At 47.3% G+C, this 20,341-nt stretch overlaps 1 protein-coding gene and 1 long non-coding RNA gene across 3 annotated transcripts in view; one reads left to right on the top strand and one right to left on the bottom strand.

The window, feature by feature from the left end:
• Nucleotides 1-20,341, bottom strand: part of LRRC20 (leucine rich repeat containing 20) — a 1,483,106-nt gene that overhangs the window by 1,178,739 nt on the left and 284,026 nt on the right. The window lies entirely within an intron of this gene.
• Nucleotides 1-20,341, top strand: part of LOC144753337 (uncharacterized) — a 136,216-nt gene that overhangs the window by 111,365 nt on the left and 4,510 nt on the right. The window contains exons 4-5 of one of the 2 annotated variants that reach the window (XR_013594303.1): nucleotides 619-788; nucleotides 11,385-11,503. This is a non-coding gene — a long non-coding RNA (uncharacterized LOC144753337). Of the gene's footprint in view, nucleotides 1-618; nucleotides 789-11,384; nucleotides 11,504-20,341 lie in introns of those variants that run through there. The other variant, XR_013594304.1, reaches the window with a different exon arrangement.

Genomic DNA, 20,341 nt, shown 5'->3' with positions numbered 1-20,341 from the left:
AATTATTAGGCACAGCTACAGGCTACGGTGAAACTTTCCTAGGCCAATTAAGGAGACTTGCACCCTAGCCAGTAAAATGTCAAATGGGAGAAAATCTTGCTGTGACTCATTAGCCGCCAGTTGTCTACCTATGTAAAATAGATAAGGCCTCTCATTTAAATGCAGGATTCCTGTCAAGAATGTCTACTGAAATTGGCAAAGAGCATTTTCGAAACTGATAGTGACACTTTCGAACATAAACGGTCTGATTAGAAAACTATCTACCTAACTTGCACTACAGCAGACCGGAGGAGAATGCACACGCTGTTCCCATATCCTTTTTCTGAAGTAGATTTTGTACATGGGCAAAATGGAAATTCAAAACCTGCTAACTCATAGGTGCCACTGGTTGTCACGTGAGATTGGCTCCCACTGGCGTCTTTAGAAGTACATTTTAGGGAGGGGGCCTCACATTCGCCACAGATAAAACTGGTGGGACCACTTACAAAGGTCATATATGTTAGGTAGGTTTTCAAAATGTTTAGATTTGACTTTTTATTGCCTACATATCTATAGATAAATAGAACAACATATAAAGTCAGATTTAATAAGCAAAACAACACTACTTTGCATCAACAGGTAACTTGAGAAATTAATGTGTAGGACAAGGGCCAGTGTCTGTTTTTCTTCTGGGATCCCTCCTGGAACATTTAGTGTATGTGGTGGTGGAGCCCACCCAGAGACTCCAGTGTTGGATCAGTTCATACATACATCCGATGAAGAGCCGATATCACGCAGTGGAACACAAGGTAAGCTGGAGACTCCTCAATAAAGTGGATTTCTAGTTCAGCTACTGAGGTTGTGCACACTCAATGCCCTAAAACCATGATTTGAATCTCCCCCAGGTCATCGGAGGCAGCCTCAGAAGTTTTGTTTAGTTTTCAATGAGGGTTGGGAGGGAGCACAAAGCCCCGTCCCCTCATCACACACAGTGAAAAATATTTTAGAAGTTGGTTTGGTAAGTGGTGCTAGTGTGGTGACTGATATGTGCACTTGGTGTAAAGTTGACACTTTGAACCATGACAGGCTCATTCACAAAGGTGCATGATATTCTGTAATCCGTCCCTGGTGGACAGCCCCTGCCTCTGGAGCAATCACACAATACGACCGGATGCAGCATGTATGCGTCTTAGAGGTAGGACACAGAAATGTACTCTGTTTGCACTGCAGACCCTACACTCCCCTGCTCCTAAAATGTATGTACAATGTAGTAGAGTCACATAATAACCACATCCTTAACTGGAAACATAATTCTCTGCATTGCTATGCATGGATACCATTTCTAATACATATCAACTCGCTAGTATGAATGATGTGGCGGGAGAGGTGGGAACCCTTGACTTGGGCAGACTCCCTTTAGAGCTCCCAGATCGACCTTACGTCTAAATGTATTAACGAGCAGTGGGCACACGCTTACTGCTTCGTTAGTAGCAAGAGTGCACTTTGTTACTGTTGCATGCTAGCCTGAAATTGAGTGTAAAACAAATGCCCTAGTAACTTGGGCCTTTCCCTGCCTGCAGATTCTGTCCTCCAGGATCAGGAGCTGCCAAACATTTACAGTGCCAGTTGCACAGTAATGTGTAGTGGTGGGTGATCCCTCAGTTGTTTGTGTTTCTGATCTTTGCTGTCTGCAGTGCATGTGATCACTTGCGAACATGACTGAACCCAGGATGACTTCCATGTTGTGCGCCTGCATAGCACACAGATGCAGATCTTGAACCCCGTAATCACCTCTAGAGAGACCCAGATCAGGCCAATCAGGCTTATTATATGACTCCATGTGTTTGACCTTCATTCTCAATTGTACATTCACATCTGCAAGCAAGGATCAACCCGGAAAAATGCATTGTCCTGTAATAAGGCATTCAGAAAAAGACAGCGAAACAGAATCCTATCATCTGCTCAAAAAACAGAATTGCTCGTCTTTGGGAGAGAGACATTATATAGATCGTACAACATACAGCCCAATATCTCAATGAAACAAAAAGCGGAGGAAGTCAACTAGGAGAATTGAGTGACATATTTTGAGGGACATAATTTTGTCCTTACTTATCGCGAAAAAATTTGAATAATTTCATTATTTTAATTTCATGGAGGTTTCTCATTGCCCCAATGAAGAGCTTGATATTTCCACCAAAACCAGTGTAATTAGCCTCAATGAACATTATGAGTCTTAACTCTATTTTGCTAATCACAGCTTTAAGGAGTCAGTTTTGGGATTAAGATGATGGAATGAAATCAACTGATCGTTTTAAAATGATCTTCATTATATGTTGATATACAGGATAGAGCAATAGGACAAACTTAAAGGACTAAACATAAATAGTTTTTGATTTGTCATAGCAGATGGTATGCAATGTTTCGAACAATCGCCATACTAGGGAGGTCATACAAAATCAAAATATTACATACAGCTTTTTGTGTGTACTAATATCATAATTCTTTTTATACCCACCTTAAGTTAAAGATTCGGGAAAAAATCCGTCTTTGCCACAGCGGGCATCACTTGGGAGAGGTGGGTGACATTAAGTTGTTTAGCAGCCCCGACAAACATCATAAGATTTCAATTACAGCTCGCGCCTAGGTCAGAGGTCATTGGTGGGGGTTACTTTTGTCAGCAAGTTTATTTCGGGCACTCAGCCCCCAAAGCCAGACAAACAAAATTTAATACCAAGAAATACTTTGATGAGCATAATATGTTTTAATCAGACTATCACAGGCGTCTGAAAAATAGGCAATTGAAAACATTCGAAAGGTAATTTAATACTAGTCATTCACAATAAATCTCAATTATGAACTATTGAAAACAATATAACATAGAGAAATTACTCAAGAGGATACGATTTTGGCAAAAGGACAATTATTTATTAATACTTCAGGAAGCTCTGATGTGTTTTGAGGCTTCAAAGACCACACTCCTCTCCTACTTGGTCATATGAAAACCGTACGCTACATGATATTTCAATACAGGATAAAGACGAAAATAAAAAGTTCAGATGTTCTTTATAAGTCTCACAGTACCCCACAGAAGTACCATAAAATGGAGTTGTATGGCTATTTTGCATACTACGTTTGCTAACTGATAAAAAATCAAGGGCCATATGTATCAACATATCGTTTTGCGATTCCTAAATAGCGATTTTTAAGGAATCGCTATTTAGAAATCGCAAAATGGTATGTATGTAGAAATCAGCTTCATTTTAGCGATTTCTTAAAATTCCTTAATTGCGATTAGCAAATTGCTAATCGCAATTAAGGAATAATTTCCCATTCATTTCTATGGGCCAGGAGGCCCATAAGAATGAAGGGGAAATGTGCGATTAGCAATTAGCTAATCGCATATTGTGCATATTTTCAAGGGTGCAGGGGTGTCCAAAGGACACCCTGCTGCATCCCTGAAAATGACATGTGTGCGCATATGGCGCACATACATGCCCTAAGGGCATGTATGAGCGTCACATGGCACCTTTTATTTTTAAAAAAAATGCTTTTTTAAAGGAATTCGCAACTTACCACCAACTTGAAGTTGGTGGTAATTTGCGATTCCTTAGGGACAATTAGCAATATTTGTTTGCATCATACATTGCATTTAAGGAATCGCAAATTTTGTGATTCCTTAAATGCAATCGCAAAATAAGGAATAGCAAATTATGCGATTCCTTATTTTGCACCACATTTGTTTAATACATACCATATTGAGTATTCGCATTCGCAAAGGCCGAAATTCGGCGAATTTCGGCCTTTGCGAATGTGAATTTCAATGATACATATGGCCCCAAGCCTTAATTTAACATAGAAGACCTCTCCATTGAGTGGTTTATTGTCATCCACATAATCAGTGCCTGGATACCCTCATATGTGACAAGAAGCACTCTACAAATCTACTGATTAATTCATTGATTGATAATTTATCAACAAAATGTTCTTTTAAATAAATATACTTCTATGTTAGGAAATGTGTGCATGCCCCTGGAGCGGAAAAACTCTACTAGCAAATAAATATGATAAATTTAGATGAGTTCCAAGTAGAATCTCAAAGGGCTAGCATATCCTAATGTAGTAAGTGTGACTGGTAGCCGCTTCCCTGCTGGTCCCTAAGCACACGCTGTACATCTCGCTGGGGGACTCCACTTCCCGACCTGCATAGCGCACGAACGCGCAGGAAATGAGAACGACGGCCCGCTGTGCTGTGTAGCTGCTTCCCTGCTGGTCCCTGATCACACGCTGTACATCTCGCTGGGGGACTCCACTTCCCGACCTGCATTGCGCACGGACATGCAGAAAAGAAGAACATCGGCCCGCGGTGTGGTGTAGCCGCTTCCCTGCTAGTCCCTGAGCACATGCTGAACATCTGGCGGGGGACTCCACTTTCTGACTTGCATAGCGCACGGATGTGCAGAAAAGGAGAATGCCGGTCTGCGGCGCGGGGACCTGCCTGGGCAAAGCCCAAGCCAAGGGCGGGCCATCCATGGCTGTCCACGCCTGTCCACGCCCTTCTACGCCCAGAGGAGGCTGGGCTGGACCCCCCTTAATATCCGGACTTTGGGACTTGCTGTGTTTCCCACTTCAAGGTAGTCAATGTACTGTGCCCTCTCTATTCTTCTACTAACTCTCTAACCCGATCTGGTATTATCAATGGGCAAACGAAAGGGTCCTAGTGAGCAACCAGGGAGAGGTACAGTAGGGACACTGGATGCATTTTTAATGAGGGTTGAGTCGGTTCTCACGCATGAGATAGAGTTAACGTAACAGCAACTTTCTCTGGGGTCTTTGATTTCCCAGAAGCTCTCTTCCCTTGGTAGTATGTCCATGGAAGGTATTATCCCAAACACTCCCCAAGCATTATCCACTGTTCCTCTGTTACCTGCACCTGAAGCCCCCTTCTCTCCTCCACTAGAAACCCCCCTCTCTCTCCCACTGGAAGAAGCAACGAGTCCCAACATAGTCAATAGGGGCCAGACTGCTAAATCACAGTGTGTTAATAATAGAGAGCCACCAGTCAAAAGGAAAAAAACGGGTGAACCCCAAAAACAAAAACCCATGAAAAACGCTTGCGCTGGCAAGTTAAGAATCCCTGGGAATTACCCTTGATAGCAACCTGAAAATGCGGGACCACATCAACTTGATGGCCAAAACTGCCAGATTCCACCTGAGCTACCTTAGGAAATTGAAATCCTTCCTTGATTCTCCCGACCTGAAAATGGCAGTCCAAGCACTCGTCATCTCTAGACTGGAAAACGGCTGCTCAACCCTCTCGGGTTTACCTAAGATCTCCCTGGCACCTCTTAAAGCCTGCCTCAATGCGGCCGCCTGACTATTTACTGGCACAAGGAAATACGATCATATTTCCCCACACCTGAAAGCTCTCAACTGGCTTCCCTTGGAAGCAAGAATACAACTCAAACTAGCATGCATCACGCACAAACCTTTATACTCTAACTCCCCTGCTTATCTGACTCAGAAACTTGTGATCTCTGGAGGAATCAAAAATTCCCGATCTTCTAGAGACCTCTTGCACCAGCCTGCACACTTTCAGGAAAAAAAAATGTACAATTGGGCCTTCTCAGGGGCTGCTCCAAGAATATGGAACTCTCTCCCACCCAACATCAGAAGAATCCCCTCTCTGACTCGCTTCAAAAAGGATGCCAAAACTTTCCTTATGGTCAAATTTTTCGGCCAATTATTGCGTTAACCACCGCTATGGCCCGACCTATAGCCATTCACTACCTCCCTTTGGACTGCCTTATCATCCCTTCAGAACCTTGGGGCCTGGCTTGAATAATTGTAAACGTAATCTGTAAATATTGTATCTCCTCCTGGGTAACTGATTATGTAAACTGTAAATATGTGTTCTCTTTCCCTTACGTATCTTTAAGTCTGCTATATATTGCTTTGCTCTCCTGTAAAGCGCTCTGATACCCTAAGGGGTCAAGTTTGCGCTCTATAAAACACATAAATAAAATAAAATAAAATAAAGTAAGAGGGAATGGAGGAACTGTGTCAGGACAAAGTTCAACTGCAAGCACTATACCAACTCCGAAATTGGTGCCCAGGATGTCTGATGACGACACATGGAAAAGATTAGAGACTTTGGTCACCATGCTCCTGAAACCCCTCTTACTTAAGCTAACACAAATTGAAGAGATACTTAAAAACATTGAGGGCTTGGGCATAAATAATTCCTCCTCTACCCACTCTTCAGGGGATGGCCGGGGCTTTGTTACACTGACAGAGACAGGGGTAGGGGAGGGGGCTTGTCAGGAACCTGCCATCATGGAAGATCATCTACATCATTCAAGTCTCAATCCAGGCATTTCTGAACCTACCCCGCCCCCAACAAATACTCCACCCATTACATAACACCCATTCTGCTTTTCCGGAGGTAGATACGACTTTACAATCACTTCTTAGAAATATTCCAACTAGGAAAGTGACCAATATATGGGTAAACCCTTTACGGGATAAAGGGAAAGAAGAGGCTGTAAGATAGCAAAGATCTAATTTGGGGACTAATGTGGATTTACCTGTGGCTACTTACCAGATGCTCCACCTCCATCCGGCATCTTCCCCCTTGTACTAGTTCTGGGAAATGTTACAACTCTGTGGGCTGGTCAGCTTCAAAGTACAGTCCAACTGATGGACAAATCCCTACAATGGTTATTCCGCCACACACTTACTGTGGACAAAGGGTGTCCTTCATTGGCTGGATAAATCATAATGGCCAGAAGGGTAGGCTGGTTGGGGCCATCCAGAAAAGCAACGGAAGGTGAGTGTGTAGTGATACATTTTAATAACCACTTTGCATCAAGATCTATTTTAGCCCAACTACATAGAAACCCTCCGAAGGGTACACAGATTGTGGGACTTCCTTAGGATAATTTTTATAGACCCTCTCAGCCCTTGCCCCAGGTCCCAAGAGCGAATCTAACAGGTGACCTGCTGAGGTTCTCATTTGAAAGTATTATGGATGCTGTGGGGGGCGGGAGTGTCCACCAAGAGTAGTTTTGCGCCGCTTTCTGACTTAAATCACTGCGATTGACTACCCTCTTCTACTATAGAGGGGCTTGCTGCAGCAAATTCTTTATTTCCTGTCATTCCAGCCAAATCCCAATTCCCAAATCCCAAGTCCAATGAAATCATGAAAGGACAAAATAGCATATTTTAAATAACATCTTGGAATGTGGCAGGTATTACTAGTAAACTGGGTAATGTACATTGACAAAAATTCTGGCAGGACAAAGACATGTCCTGTTTTCAGGAAACATGGGCTAGGGAACCTGTCTTCATCAGTGGTTTCCATTAATTTCAGACAAAGGCAACCCCGTCAGCTGCAGGAAGATCAAAGGGGGGTCTTATAATGCTAATATCAAATACATTGACGTGAAGAAGTTTGATGGCAGGCGCCCCTTTTTTCATCTCCTTATCCTTGAGTTCCCCAATGAAGGCATATGCTTTCTAATAAATTATTATAATAATAATTTTGGACCTAGAATGCATATGGTTGTAGATGAGGTAAACATGGCAATTGATGAGGCACTATATTTTAAAAAGAGAGGTGACGCGCAAACCATAATCTGGATGGGAGATTTTAATATTTACCTGTGCAAGTATAACTAAGATAATGTCTGCAGCCTGGTTGATTTGTTGGGAAATCCTGTCCTCTACTTCTCTCACGGTAACTATGGTAATAGTCTTAATATGACTCTGTTCACTAAGAATATGATCATTGTTAACATTTGGAATAACCTAGCAGACTCCCCTCTGAAAACTTTTTGCTGTGAAGCCCAGGAATCAACAATAGATTTCATATTGGTTTCTAACATAATATTGATCTCCCCCTACGGGTTAGAAAAAATGGTTATCAATTGAAATGGGACAAAATTGACAAGCTTAAGCTGATCCCCACAATAATACTATCTACTCAGACTAGCATTAGTAAATACCTAGATCTAGGAACTCCCCCAACTGCTCTGGTCTCCTCCTTTGTGTATCTGTTAGAACACATAAAGCTGGCACTTACTCGCCAGAAAACAGATAAAACACTAAGGCCAAAGGCTGGTTCAACTCCCCCTGTTCAAAGACCAAGAAGGCCCTTATCACAGCCCTTAAAACCCAACTGAGAACCTAAGCCCAGATTGTTTTTCTTTGCACCCAATATAAATTGGCTAGAAGAAAAAGGGAGAGGACATTGAGGGAGGAGATTTGGGAAAAGCTTGGTCAAGCAACAATATTGGGTAACAGTAGAGAGTTCTGGGGAATAATCAATTCACCTTATTTCAAGACCCATAGGGATCCCACGTTAGACACCAATGTAGGGGAAGAGGAATGGGTTGCTCATTTTGTATACATCTTTTCCCCCCTTCTCTTCCGTTGCCCCTCCACTCGCCATCCCAGCCCCAAGCATGTGGGACAACTTGTCATTCTCACTTATTGAAGTGAGAAAGGGGCTAGCGGCTTGCAGCACAGGGAAGGCATCTGACCCTGACGGAGTCGCAATAGATTTTTTCCAGGACAGCTACGACTTGTAGGTTCCTTTATTTGACCAATATATTTAACAACATAGCCGTATTAGGCCCCCCTCCCTCATGGAAAACTAGCGTAATTGTACCAATCCACAAAAAGGGAGACCAGGAAGTCCTAAAAACTATAGGCCCATTTCACTTTTAGATACAACAGCTAAACTTATGGGCCGATTACTCCTATCTAGGCTGGAGGCTTGGGCAGTAGATAAGGAACTATTAATGCAGTCCCAGTATGGGTTTCAGTGGGGAAAAGGTACTGTAGATCAATGCCTGAACCTTTCACTGATTATGTATAAATATACCAGAGCTAAGGATGGGAAAATCTATCTTGCTTTGATGGATCTTTCAGCAGCATTTGACTGTGTTTCCCACTCTAAGCTCTGATATATAATAGAAGGGATGGGGATCAATCTGCCAATAATCGACTTTATCCGGCAACTATATACTGACGCCTCTGCATCGGTCAGATATGGGAAAAATGGGGGATGCACTCGTGCTTGTAAGATCTCAAGGGGGGTAAGGCAGGGCTGTGTCCTCGGAACCGTTCCTCTTTACATCTATGTTATGTTATGTTATGTTATGTTATTTATTCTTTTATATAGCGCAACGGTTACTCAAAAAGAGTGTCCCGGCGCTTTTGGTAAGGAGAACTACTTGACAGTAACATAACACAGTAAAAAAAGATAATACAAAAACAGACAAATAAAAAAAAGGACTCCTGAGAGGCTTACTGGGTGAACAGCCAGGTTTTAAGACCTCTCCTAAAGTCAAGAAGGCTAGAGGCCCCGCGGAGTGGAAGCGGAAGCGAGTTCCACATCTGGGGAGCCAGCAAGCCGAAGGAGCGGCCGCCAAGGCGCGCTCTCTTCACTCGTGGGACAACCGCCAAGAGTAGGGACTCTGACCTCAAAGAGCGAGCCGGATGGTAAAAAGCCAGTCTCTTTTGGAGGTACTTTGCTCCCACCGCGTGGAGAGCCTTATAGGCCAAAATCATAGCCTTAAAGGCGATCCGTTTGCGGATGGGTAGCCAGTGCAGCGTCCGCAGAAGACCCGAAACACTGGCACGTCTATTTAGACCATAAATGGCCCTGGCCGCCGCGTTCTGCGCGACTTGGAGCCGCTGCAACAAGTACTCAGGTAGGCCCAGGTAAAGAATGTTGGCATAATCTAACCTGGAGCCTATCAGAGCCTGCACGGTCAACTTCCTATGTTCCTCTGACAACAGAGGAAGGAATCTCCGCAGCATCTTTAATAGACCTACACGAAAGGCTTAGAGAAAGCTCTCCTGGGCACAACTCCATACCTTCCTGTATCTGACCCCATCCAGCTGCCTATTTTGGCTTATGCATATGATGCAGTCCTGATCCCCAGAAAGGGAATAGGGCTTCAGCATCTCATTACTGCCAATGCGACCTTCATGGAGTCACTGGACCTGATAGTTAACCAGACAAAGTCATTCGTAATTTTAGCCGTGGGTGGCGCTCAAGACAAAACACCACATCTCCATATGGAAACAGGGAAAATTGAGGTGGTTACCTTGGGGTACTTTTTGACAAAAAACAAACTTGATCACGGTTAGTTGATGGAAGAGCCATGGGAATGGAAAGGAGCCTTACAGCGCTAAAAGAATTTATGTCTAGGATGGGTGCGAAACCATTAGCCGCTATTTATCACGCTAAAACAAAGTCTATGGCTACTTATGGGGCAGGTGTTTGGGGTATGGCTCATGTCGACCTACTACAGTCTATTGAGAACAAATGTTTTACATCACTGGTGTCTCTTCCGCAATCTTCCACAAACTATATATTACATGTGAAGCTGGGCTTAACCTATATTATGGATGTAATTAGACTAGCCCCGATCCTATTGTGGCTTTCCATATGCGAAGGGACACAGTGCTTCTAACCCAAAATATAATAAGAGACTGCCAATTAATAATTGATAATCTGTAATTTCCGATAGGAAAAGTACATATTAATACATTTGTTGACAAAATATCTGTACTTTCCCATAGAGAGATCTCCCTGCTGGTGGAGTATAACTTTACAGTCAGAATTTCCATCTTAAAAGCTTCACTTTCTCCTCTTGATCTGAAGGGGTGAGGCATGTAAGTGTGCATTTATGTGTAAATCTACATTTCGAAATGGTGGTGAACAGCAAACAAATTGTAGACTTACACCTAAATGCAAGAGTACATTCAAATGCTTAGTAGTTGCCTAAAATGTAAACTGATTTGCACGAAGTAAAAAGGTAATTTAAGAGACCTTTTCTATTAAGTCCAAGGTCACAAACTCATATTAAGAATTTGTTCAACTCTATATCACTTTGTTCATGTATTTATAAATTGGGTATATTTGCCGAAGTCAGCCTTAATGGCCTTGAGCTGCCTTGCTGCTACAGTTAAATTACTCTACTTCTTAGCTGGCAGATGAAAGCGTGAAAAAATAGACCCACGAATGGGTAGTCACATTTCTCTTTTCAACGGAAGTGGGTGGGGGTGAAATATCTATAGGTTTACCAGCAGAACCTCCTTGTAAATTAGCTGAAGGATATTTTGTCAGGGGACAACAGGACAGACATTACTCTGGATCCAGTTACCAGCAGGGGATTTCTTAGTAGCTTGGAGGAAAGAAACCAGTCCTGAGTGTCTTGAGCCTGGCAGAGAGAATCATGTGTTGCAATTTCACTGTGATACACCATCTTGCTTTCTTCCAAGAATGCTGCACAATATGCTGGACTGCCATTGCACTGTTACCTAGAAATGTCAGTTAGGAATGGTACTGTGTCTCAAGAACTATTGGCACTAACTCACTGACTCCCTCTCAGGACCAGTGGAGTGTGGACTTGATGGGCATACTAGAGGAAGTGGATCCCCTTGGATTTATCGAATGATCCTATTTGTGGGTGCTCTTGGAGTGGGTACTATAGACTCCTGCTGGATACACCAAAATCCTCTGAGAGAAAAAACACTGGAGCAACAACATGGGACTGGCTGCTCATTACTAGTGTCTGGAAAAGTTGCCAAGAGGTAATATCGATCTCAGACACTCATTAATTTGTTTATTCGATGTATAGATATAAAAATATAAAAGTACACAATAAAAAACATTAAATTGATTGATCACTTAAAATATGACACATTAATCTTAACTCAGACACATTCTTTGTAATATATTTGTTCAACACCAGCTATTAATAATCAGTGGCCATAATGTTCAGATTTTACTTCTATTGATCCGCTTTATTAACTTAGGGTAAACTTCATTGTAAGGCTTATTCCTAAATCCTATTGGGTGTTTATTTCTCATGTCATTTTGGTTATTATTGCTACATTTGCCAACAGTAGTCCCTAGTCCTAAAATGTTTTTTTCAGTAATGTTCTTAGACTGGGGGTTAAGGACCTGATACACAAAGCCCATTTGTGTTGAAAGCTCATACAACCCATAAAATATATTTCACCTTTCTGAACAATGTTTTTTGAGAACTGCAGACATCACATTGCTTTGTTTGGCCAGCCTTTGAAAATTGACCTTTATTTCAATGCGCTGACCAATTTATTTTTGTTATAAATACTGGTGTGATTCCTACTCTAGTTTCCTCATTTTTTTGTGTCATTTTTATCTTTAGGTTTGGGGTTTCAAATGTGTTTGGGAATGTGAAGTTATTTGGGTGTTGCAGCTTGTACCAAGCTACCCTAAGTACCTCTTTACCTTCTAAAAATCTCATTGTCGAAGTTCATCCACAACTCACATAAAGACTGTGGTTGTATGACTGGTCTGTATGAGACCTGCCTGGCTGACCCGCCAAGCTCAGCTGGAAGAGTCTGAGCAGCAGACAGATGGATATTTTTTTTTATTGTTTCTTTAGTCATCCTTCCAAAGACTGGACATAAAAGATACACATAGATATAAACATCATATAAAATCAATTACAGCAAATACAAACTAATTTTCCGTTTAAAAAGAATACAACAGCTCACAAATATAGTACTTTTTCTTGAAACTAAAGTGGCAATGCAAAACACTTGGGTTCATAAGTAGCAGCAGATTTATCAGATGTGGACTAAAGGGACAGCCCAAATTGCTTGGGTTCGTAAATAGCATTAAATATTATCTAATAGGGCAACAAAGAGAAACAACTGCAGTCATCAATAGCAGCAATTATTATCATAAAATACATGAGTAATAAAATAGGGCCTAAAAACAAGTCAGTAAATCAGGTAAACATTTTAGCAGCAATACCAATGCATTCCATGCAGAAAATGATAAAATACATAAACATTAAAACAGCATACTCGGGAGCGTGGCCAAGATGGTGACGGAGTGAGACGCGTCTTGCGGTCCCTCCGGCGCCGAACTCTACATAGCTTCAAATAGCACCCCGGGGCAGCGCCTTTGCTTGGGAACTTTCTCCCCAGGACCGCTTCCGCCACTCCGGAAAGCAAATTGGCGGCTTCGCCCGGTCCCGAGAGGCGTCAGGAAGGAGCGGGGCCGCTGCGGCCGTTGCAGCGGAGAGCGGCCTGGACGTCCCCGCCCTAGCGTAAAGGGCGGACGCCGGAGCGGAAGAGGAGGTCAGAGGTCGGAGGGGAGCGGCGAGGACCGGGCTCCGCTTAGAACCGCGGTGCCCGGCGACATTCATTGGTGAGGCCGCGCAGCGGACTTCCCCCCCCCTCACCTGCGGAGTGGAGCCCTGCGTGACCTTGGGTCCCCCCCGGGGGGGGGCTGGCGAGACGGAACAAGGACGCTGGGCCGCCTGACGAGGTGAGCGACTTGGAGGCCCCCGACCCCCTGAATCGCACTGGGGCTGGAGATTGAGGGCAGCTCCTGTGGAGGGCGGGCAAGCAGGAGGATCGGACCCTGCGGCGGCCTGCCGCGTGCGCTCGGCGCCATCTCCCCCACTGACCTTGCGGAGCCGCACGAGGCGGGGGGAAGGAGGAGGCAATTTACTCTGCCCGGCGGTGCGGGCTGCTCCGCGGTGTCCGGCCCGGACAATGACCCCATCTGCGGGCGCCTGGACTAGGGTATCAAGCGGCTCGCAGGTACCGCGAACTTGGAGAAGGCGCCCCCCCCTCTCACGTGGCAGGTGTGGGTGCAGCGGCAGGGTGCCGCCATTGCGGCCTGGAGGCAAAACACGGATTGCGGCCCGCGGCACAACACGGATACTGCAGTAACGGCTGGGACCGGAGGAGGCTACTCTGGCATTGACTACGCTGGGGAGCCTTGCCGTGGGCTACCATCTGGCTACCGGAGGGTCGAGAGCTGAGGGCTGAATTCGGGGCCAGTCACGGTGAGCTGCTTTCCAGTGGGCTGAAGTGGAGCACGTAGGGGCCGACCTGTGTGGAGTATCGTCGGTGGCCTGACCCAGGGGTGCCCTCCTGGTGGGCCGGCAGTCGGGGACATTGGCTAAGCTGCGCGTTGGGGTGAACACACTCAACCATCAGGGGCGACTTCCAGCGGCTAGGAGGGTCGTGATGGCGGCCAACCCGCGGAGAGGGAAGAATGGCAAGGACGGCCTGCCCAAGGGACCCCAACAACCGCCGTCTCCTGGAACAAGCGCTTCGTCTGCGTCGAATGACGACGAGGCCCCAGCCACCAAGGCGTTCATGACGGAGCTCTTCGCCTCCATTAAAGAAGATATATCCGAACTGCGTGCTCAGCTGGCGTCGGATCTCCGAGAGGTGAGGAGGGACGTGGACGGTATCGGTGAGAGGGTGGCCACCTTGGAGGATCATGATTTGAATGTGGCCAACGATGTGCACCAGTTGCAGCAAGATGTGCTTCGGCTCACAGAGCAAAACCTGGACCTTCAATCGCATGCGGAGGATCTGGAGAACCGCTCCCGGAGGAATAACATCCGCATACGGTCGGTGCCGTGGGATGGGGAGTCTGGTGATCTGACGGGCTATGTGCTGGCGCTGTTTCTACAGGTTCTGGATGATGAAGACATCAGCGAGATCAAGATGGACAGAGCACATTGGGTCGGGCTGCCCAGGAGGGGAGGAGGCCCTCCGCCGGACATCTTGGTCTGTGTCCACGATTTTCAGTTGAAGGAGCGCATTCTGCGGAAGGCACGGGAGATTCCGTCTTTGCAGTTTCGGGGTCATCATCCTCAACTGTATCAAGACCTGGCAGCATCCACCCTTCGGAAGAGGCGTGAGTTTCGACCCGTGACTGCCTTCTTGAGGGAACGTAACATTGCTTACTCCTGGGGTCATCCGTTACGCAACATTTTCCGATGGCAAAACAGGCTTGCGCAAATTAGGTCATTGCAGGTGGCGAAGGACCTCTTGGGCATTGACGACGCGGAGCCTCCCCCTGGAAGCGGGGGCTCCCCTTCAAGGGGCCGGCGGCGGTCCCCCTCCTGGCAGAGAGTGGGCGGCGAGGTGGAGCGGAGATTTCCGGACCGAACGACCAGTCTCCAAGAAAGAGATGAGGCGGTGGCTTCTGTTGCATCAGCCACCCTGGCGGCATCTCAGCTTGGCTCCGGGGCGGCGTGACCTGCGGAGTGTGGACTGACTGGCTCTGGAGGGACCTGACCATGTAGGTACCGTGGGTTCATTTGTACTTTGTGGGAAGACACCCCGGTATGAGGTCAATGGGGCGCACCGACGGGTGTCCCTCTCCCGCCCCCTGGAGGACGTCCTGGACCTCTTGGACTGCCATCTTCACGGATGGTCTGGTTTCTACTTTTTTTTGCTTCTTGTTGGGTATGGTACTGTGTTGGGGTTTCTTCTGGGGGGAGTCAGTTTTGTGGGGAGGGACAGGGGAGTTGAAGGGGAGAAGGGGTGGGAGGGACAGTGGTGGTGACATGGTTGAGCAGTGGAGTGTGTGGTTGGAACGCGCGCGGGTGGCTGTGGTGTGCATGGGTTGGTTGCGGTCTGCCCTGAGGCCGCTGACGACTTCCTGTCAGATTAATGGTGATTGGGGAGGCTCTTTGGGATATTCTCCTGCATTTCCTGTGGTTGGTGGACTTACAGTCGAAGGGGGGGGACTTCTGGGGTGATTGTAGCGAGGGCGCGGTTGTTGCTTCATTATGCCTGTTAGTATAGGAACTTGGAACGTTAAGGGCCTGAATTCCCCGCAAAAGTGTCAGAAGGTATGGAAGTATGTGACTGACCATCAGTTAGATGTTGTGGGGCTTCAGGAGACTCATTTAGCGCGCAAAGAAGAGCTGCGCCTTCGGCATAGGGCATTTCCCCTTATTTACAGGTCCTCGGCGTCCACAAAGCATAGGGGGGTGGCTCTCCTATTCCGCGCTGCGCTGCACTTTCAACCGATGGGGGTACGCAATGATAAGGAGGACCGCTGGTTAATGGTGAAAGGTCTTGTTCGAGGGCGGTTGTGTACCTTTGTGGTGGTGTATCTCCCCAATGCTGGTCAGAATGGGTTTCTACAAAGCTTGTTGCAGAAGGTGGGGGACTTTGATGAGGGGCACTTGTTCCTAATGGGGGACTTTAATTTGGTGTGGGATAGAACGGTAGACAGCTCTGGGGCTAACAGGGCCGAAACAGGTGTGTTTTCTGCTTTGACGCAGCAGTTGGTTGGGGACTTGGGGCTGTTTGATAGCTGGCGCGCCACACACCCTGCATCCCGGGATTATACATTCTTCTCACATGTTCACCACTCCTATTCACGATTGGACCATATCTTCCTTAGTCAGGCCCTTAGGGGAGATGTCCTCAACTCTACCATTCTTCCGTTATCAGTTTCTGATCACAGTATGCTGGTGCTCACCCTACACTGGTCGCCGGCTGGCGACGGACAGCGGAAATGGTATTTTCCAGCCTCGGTGGTCAGGGACGATACCTCTAGTAAGGCGTTGCGAAGAGCCATTAGGGACTATTTTGAGCTCAATCCCGTGTCTGATACCTCGGTCTCCACTACCTGGGACACCTTTAAGGCGTCGATCCGGGGCACTTGCTTGGGCCTCAATGCACATCTCAATCGTCTGCGGCACCGGGAGCGGGAGGAATTGGAAGCAGAGCTGGCGGTCCTCGAACAAGCCCATAAGCTTAACCCCTCGAGATTGACCCTCCGGCCATTGACGGCGGTCCGGGGGACGTTGAGGGCTCATTATAATAACAGGGCAGAATTTACATTATTGAGGCTGGGGCGACAATCATATTCTCCTGGGAATAAGGTTGGAAGACACCTGGCTCGTCAGCTGCGTGATAAAAGGGAGCGTGAGTATATTGGGGGGATCACTGATGCGTCGGGCGTTCTGCAGCATCGTGATGAAACGAAGGCGGCCATTTTTGGCCGCTTCTATGCGAGTCTGTATGCGGGGGATGGGCTTCATGCCGGTGCCTAGCGGGAGTACTTGCGGAGCCTACCCATTCCCCAGGTATCTAAGGAGTGGAACGAACTGTTGGAGGCCCCGATCACCAGAGAGGAGGTACTGGCCGCCATCAAGGCTTTGAAGCTTCACAAATCACCCGGGCCTGATGGCTACACCGCCCTTTTTTACAAATCGTACGCCGCAGAGATCTGCGATTTTCTCGTCTCACTTTTTAATGATATGGCCAGTTCTGGCTCTTCCGCTGGCTCCCTTGCCGAGGCCTTGATAACGGTTTTGCCTAAACCAGGGAAGGACCTCGCTCATTGCTCCTCATTCCGCCCCATAGCTCTTAACATCGACGCTAAGCTTTACTCCGCGATCCTGGCGCATAGGCTACAAGATCTGATGCCGGCGATTATACACCCGGACCAATCGGGGTTCATCAAGGGACGCCAGACTCATGACAACACGCGAAGGGTGATTCACTTAATAGAAAAAGCAGACAGGTTCCGAATCCCGGCGGTCCTCGTGGGGCTCGACGCCGAAAAGGCTTTTGATCGGGTGAATTGGGGATTCTTGTTTCAGACTATGGCGGCCTTCGGTTTCTCGGAAAGATTCATCACTATGGTAAAGGCAAATTTTTGCGGTCCCAGGTCTAGAGTAGCGGTGAATGGCCATCTATCGGCGTTCTTCCCGCACTCTCGCGGCACCAGGCAGGGCTGCCCCCTTTCCCCCCTTCTCTTCGCGCTAAGCATTGAGCCATTGGCGATGGCGATACGGGAGCACGAAGGGATCCGGGGCGTTCCGTTCACAGGAGAGCAACACAAAATTACGCTCTTTGCGGACGACATCTTATTCTCGGTCGCGGATCCGGTACAATCGCTACCGTGTATCAGGGAGGCCTTGCTGCGCTATGAGGAGGTGGCCGGCTTCAAAGTCAACTACGACAAGTCATACGTCCTGAATCTTACACTCTCGCAATCTGAGGTGGACCGGGTACACCCTTTGACACCTTTGGCCTGGGCCACCGGCTCGATTGTCTACCTAGGGGTCCATCTGACACCGACGGTGGGGAAACTGTTCTCGGCTAACTTCCCACCCTTGTTAGCGAGGACTCGAGCGGACTTAGAGCGGTGGAAACCTAAATTCCTATCGTGGCTGGGCAGAATCCACGCCATTAAGATGGTCCTTCTGCCTAAATATCTGTATCTCTTCCAAGCACTGCCCATTCCAGTCGACAATGACTTTTTCCGACGCCTTAAAACACAGATGTTGCGGTTTGTATGGCAGTGGGGTCGGGCGCGATTCTCCTTTGCGGTCCTGCGACGTTCGAGGAAAGAAGGGGGCGTGGAACTCCCTGACTTGCAGCTTTATTACAAAGCGGCGCAACTGAGAGTGCTGGTGGAGTGGTCCCAACAAACGTCGGAGAAGCACTGGTTGCACATGGACCGGAGCATTGCTGGCAGATCAGTCTGGGACTTGGCGTGGAAACCCAAGAGGGATCGGCCATTGAACGCCTACATTAGTACTCCAACGAGTACCACTCTGAAGGTCTGGGACACGTTGGCCGCGGACGAGCACTGGACCACATTTCCCTCGCCGTTCACGCCTATACACTTCAATCCGGCCTTCCCGCCGGCGCTGCGAGAGGGGGCCTTCGATGTGTGGAGGGAGGGTGGTTGCAGGGCTCTGACTCATCTCTTTCATGGCCAGGATCCCCTCACTTTTGCTAACTGCATGAGGGACTACGGGGTCCCCCCGGCAGAACGATATCGCCATATTCAGTTACTTCACTGGGCCACATCGCCTGGGGTGCTGGAGGCAGCTACGAGACCCCCATCACCCTTCGAGGCCTTCATACTTCGGACGTCGGCCATGAAAGGGGTCATCTCCTATATTTACCAGCTCCTACTTACATCAACGGTGACGCCTCGCCCTCGCTACATGGGACGCTGGGAAGAGATGTTGGTGAGAGATATCTCCGATAAAGAATGGTCGGCACTGTGGAGGGATTTAGCGGCATTCAATCACTCGTTACATCTAAGGGAAGCCCACCTCAAGACGATGATGAACTGGTACATGTGCCCAGCCGGACTCCATCGCATATATCCGGCCACTTCTGACAGGTGCTGGAGGGGGTGTGGGCTCCTTGGGGACTTCCGCCACATCTGGTGGGATTGCCCGGTAATCCGACCGTACTGGGAGGAAATTCTCTCGCATATTAAGGACGTGCTCGGCTACCCTTTGGAGGATTCTATGGCCTCTGTCTTGTTGGGCCTTCGTGAACCGGACCTTGAGTATCAGACACGCGCGGACAAACAGATCCTATGGCTCTGCCTCGGAGCGGCCAAGCTTACTCTGGCCGCTGCATGGAAAAAGAAGGAAGCGCCAGCAATTTCCTTGTGGCACGCGCGGCTCTGGAAGCTGCTTAGCATGGAGAGAGTGGCAGACATCTTCCTAGGCAATTTCAAGAATTTCCAGTTCCGATGGGGCCCCCTGGTTAGCTATCTCTCCAAAGGTTTACCCTCGGCAGTCTGCCCAGCCTCGTTGCGGTCACTGCACCTATTTCAGGTCTAGTGTGAGTCTTCTGTGTATGCATGATATGTATGGAGTCACCACCCTGGGGGGAGGGGGGTGGGGGGTGGGGGGGAGGGAATGTTTAGTTTCATGGTTCTTGGGTTTGTGGAGGTACCCGCAGGAGGGCCCAAGGCTTTCACTCTAGATTCGAGGACTAATGGGCCAGGCAGATTTCATTTTTGGCTTTCTATAGCGTACGGTGCCCTCTGACAGCTGCATCGGCACTATTGCACTACGGCTTATGGCACTGATTGACTTTGGACTCGATGCACATCCGCTGCCATGGAAAGCCGCTGCTCTTTATTTTCTGATTGTGCCCCCTGCGTGGGGAAATGTGCGGGGACCTCCGCAGCTCCCTTTTCTTAATTTCTCTTGTTTCCTACTCGTAAATAAAGATTTAAAAAAAAAAAAAAACTGCATACTCCTTCTCTTTGCTAAAATGCACCTCAAAAAGCTGCCAACAGCAAAACAGACATTACAATCATTCAGTTGCTGTAAAAAGTACAAAGCTGCATTGCACTTAGGGAATTTGGGTCTGCGCAAGAGGGGCATTAAAAATTTCCTGGTAAATGGAAGATAAAATTGACAAAAAAATACAAAATGGTTTGACTCGAAAGTTCATCACAGGGGCAGGCCATAATAGATTCTGAAGAATACTGGCCCAGGGGGAAGCATATCAACGAACAAAAAGATCCCAGCCTGAATCTAGATAACAGATTCCTTTCATACACATTATTTACATATAGTAGATACGCGGCAATGTAGGGAGGAACTTGTATAAAGCAATAATCCCTGACCATGGGTTTGGCTACTTCAGACAATTCCCTGGACAGATCTTTCTGTTTTCAGAAGCTCACCAAAACCCGTTGTTGATCCCCTTTAACAATCAAGTTCCGTAAAACAGGTTTTATTGTATTGGAGCCAGGGGA

Source organism: Lissotriton helveticus, chromosome 5_1 (assembly GCF_964261635.1).
Source record: "Lissotriton helveticus chromosome 5_1, aLisHel1.1, whole genome shotgun sequence".
Lineage (NCBI taxonomy): Eukaryota > Metazoa > Chordata > Amphibia > Caudata > Salamandridae > Lissotriton > Lissotriton helveticus.
This window is presented reverse-complemented; position numbering and strand designations above follow the sequence as displayed.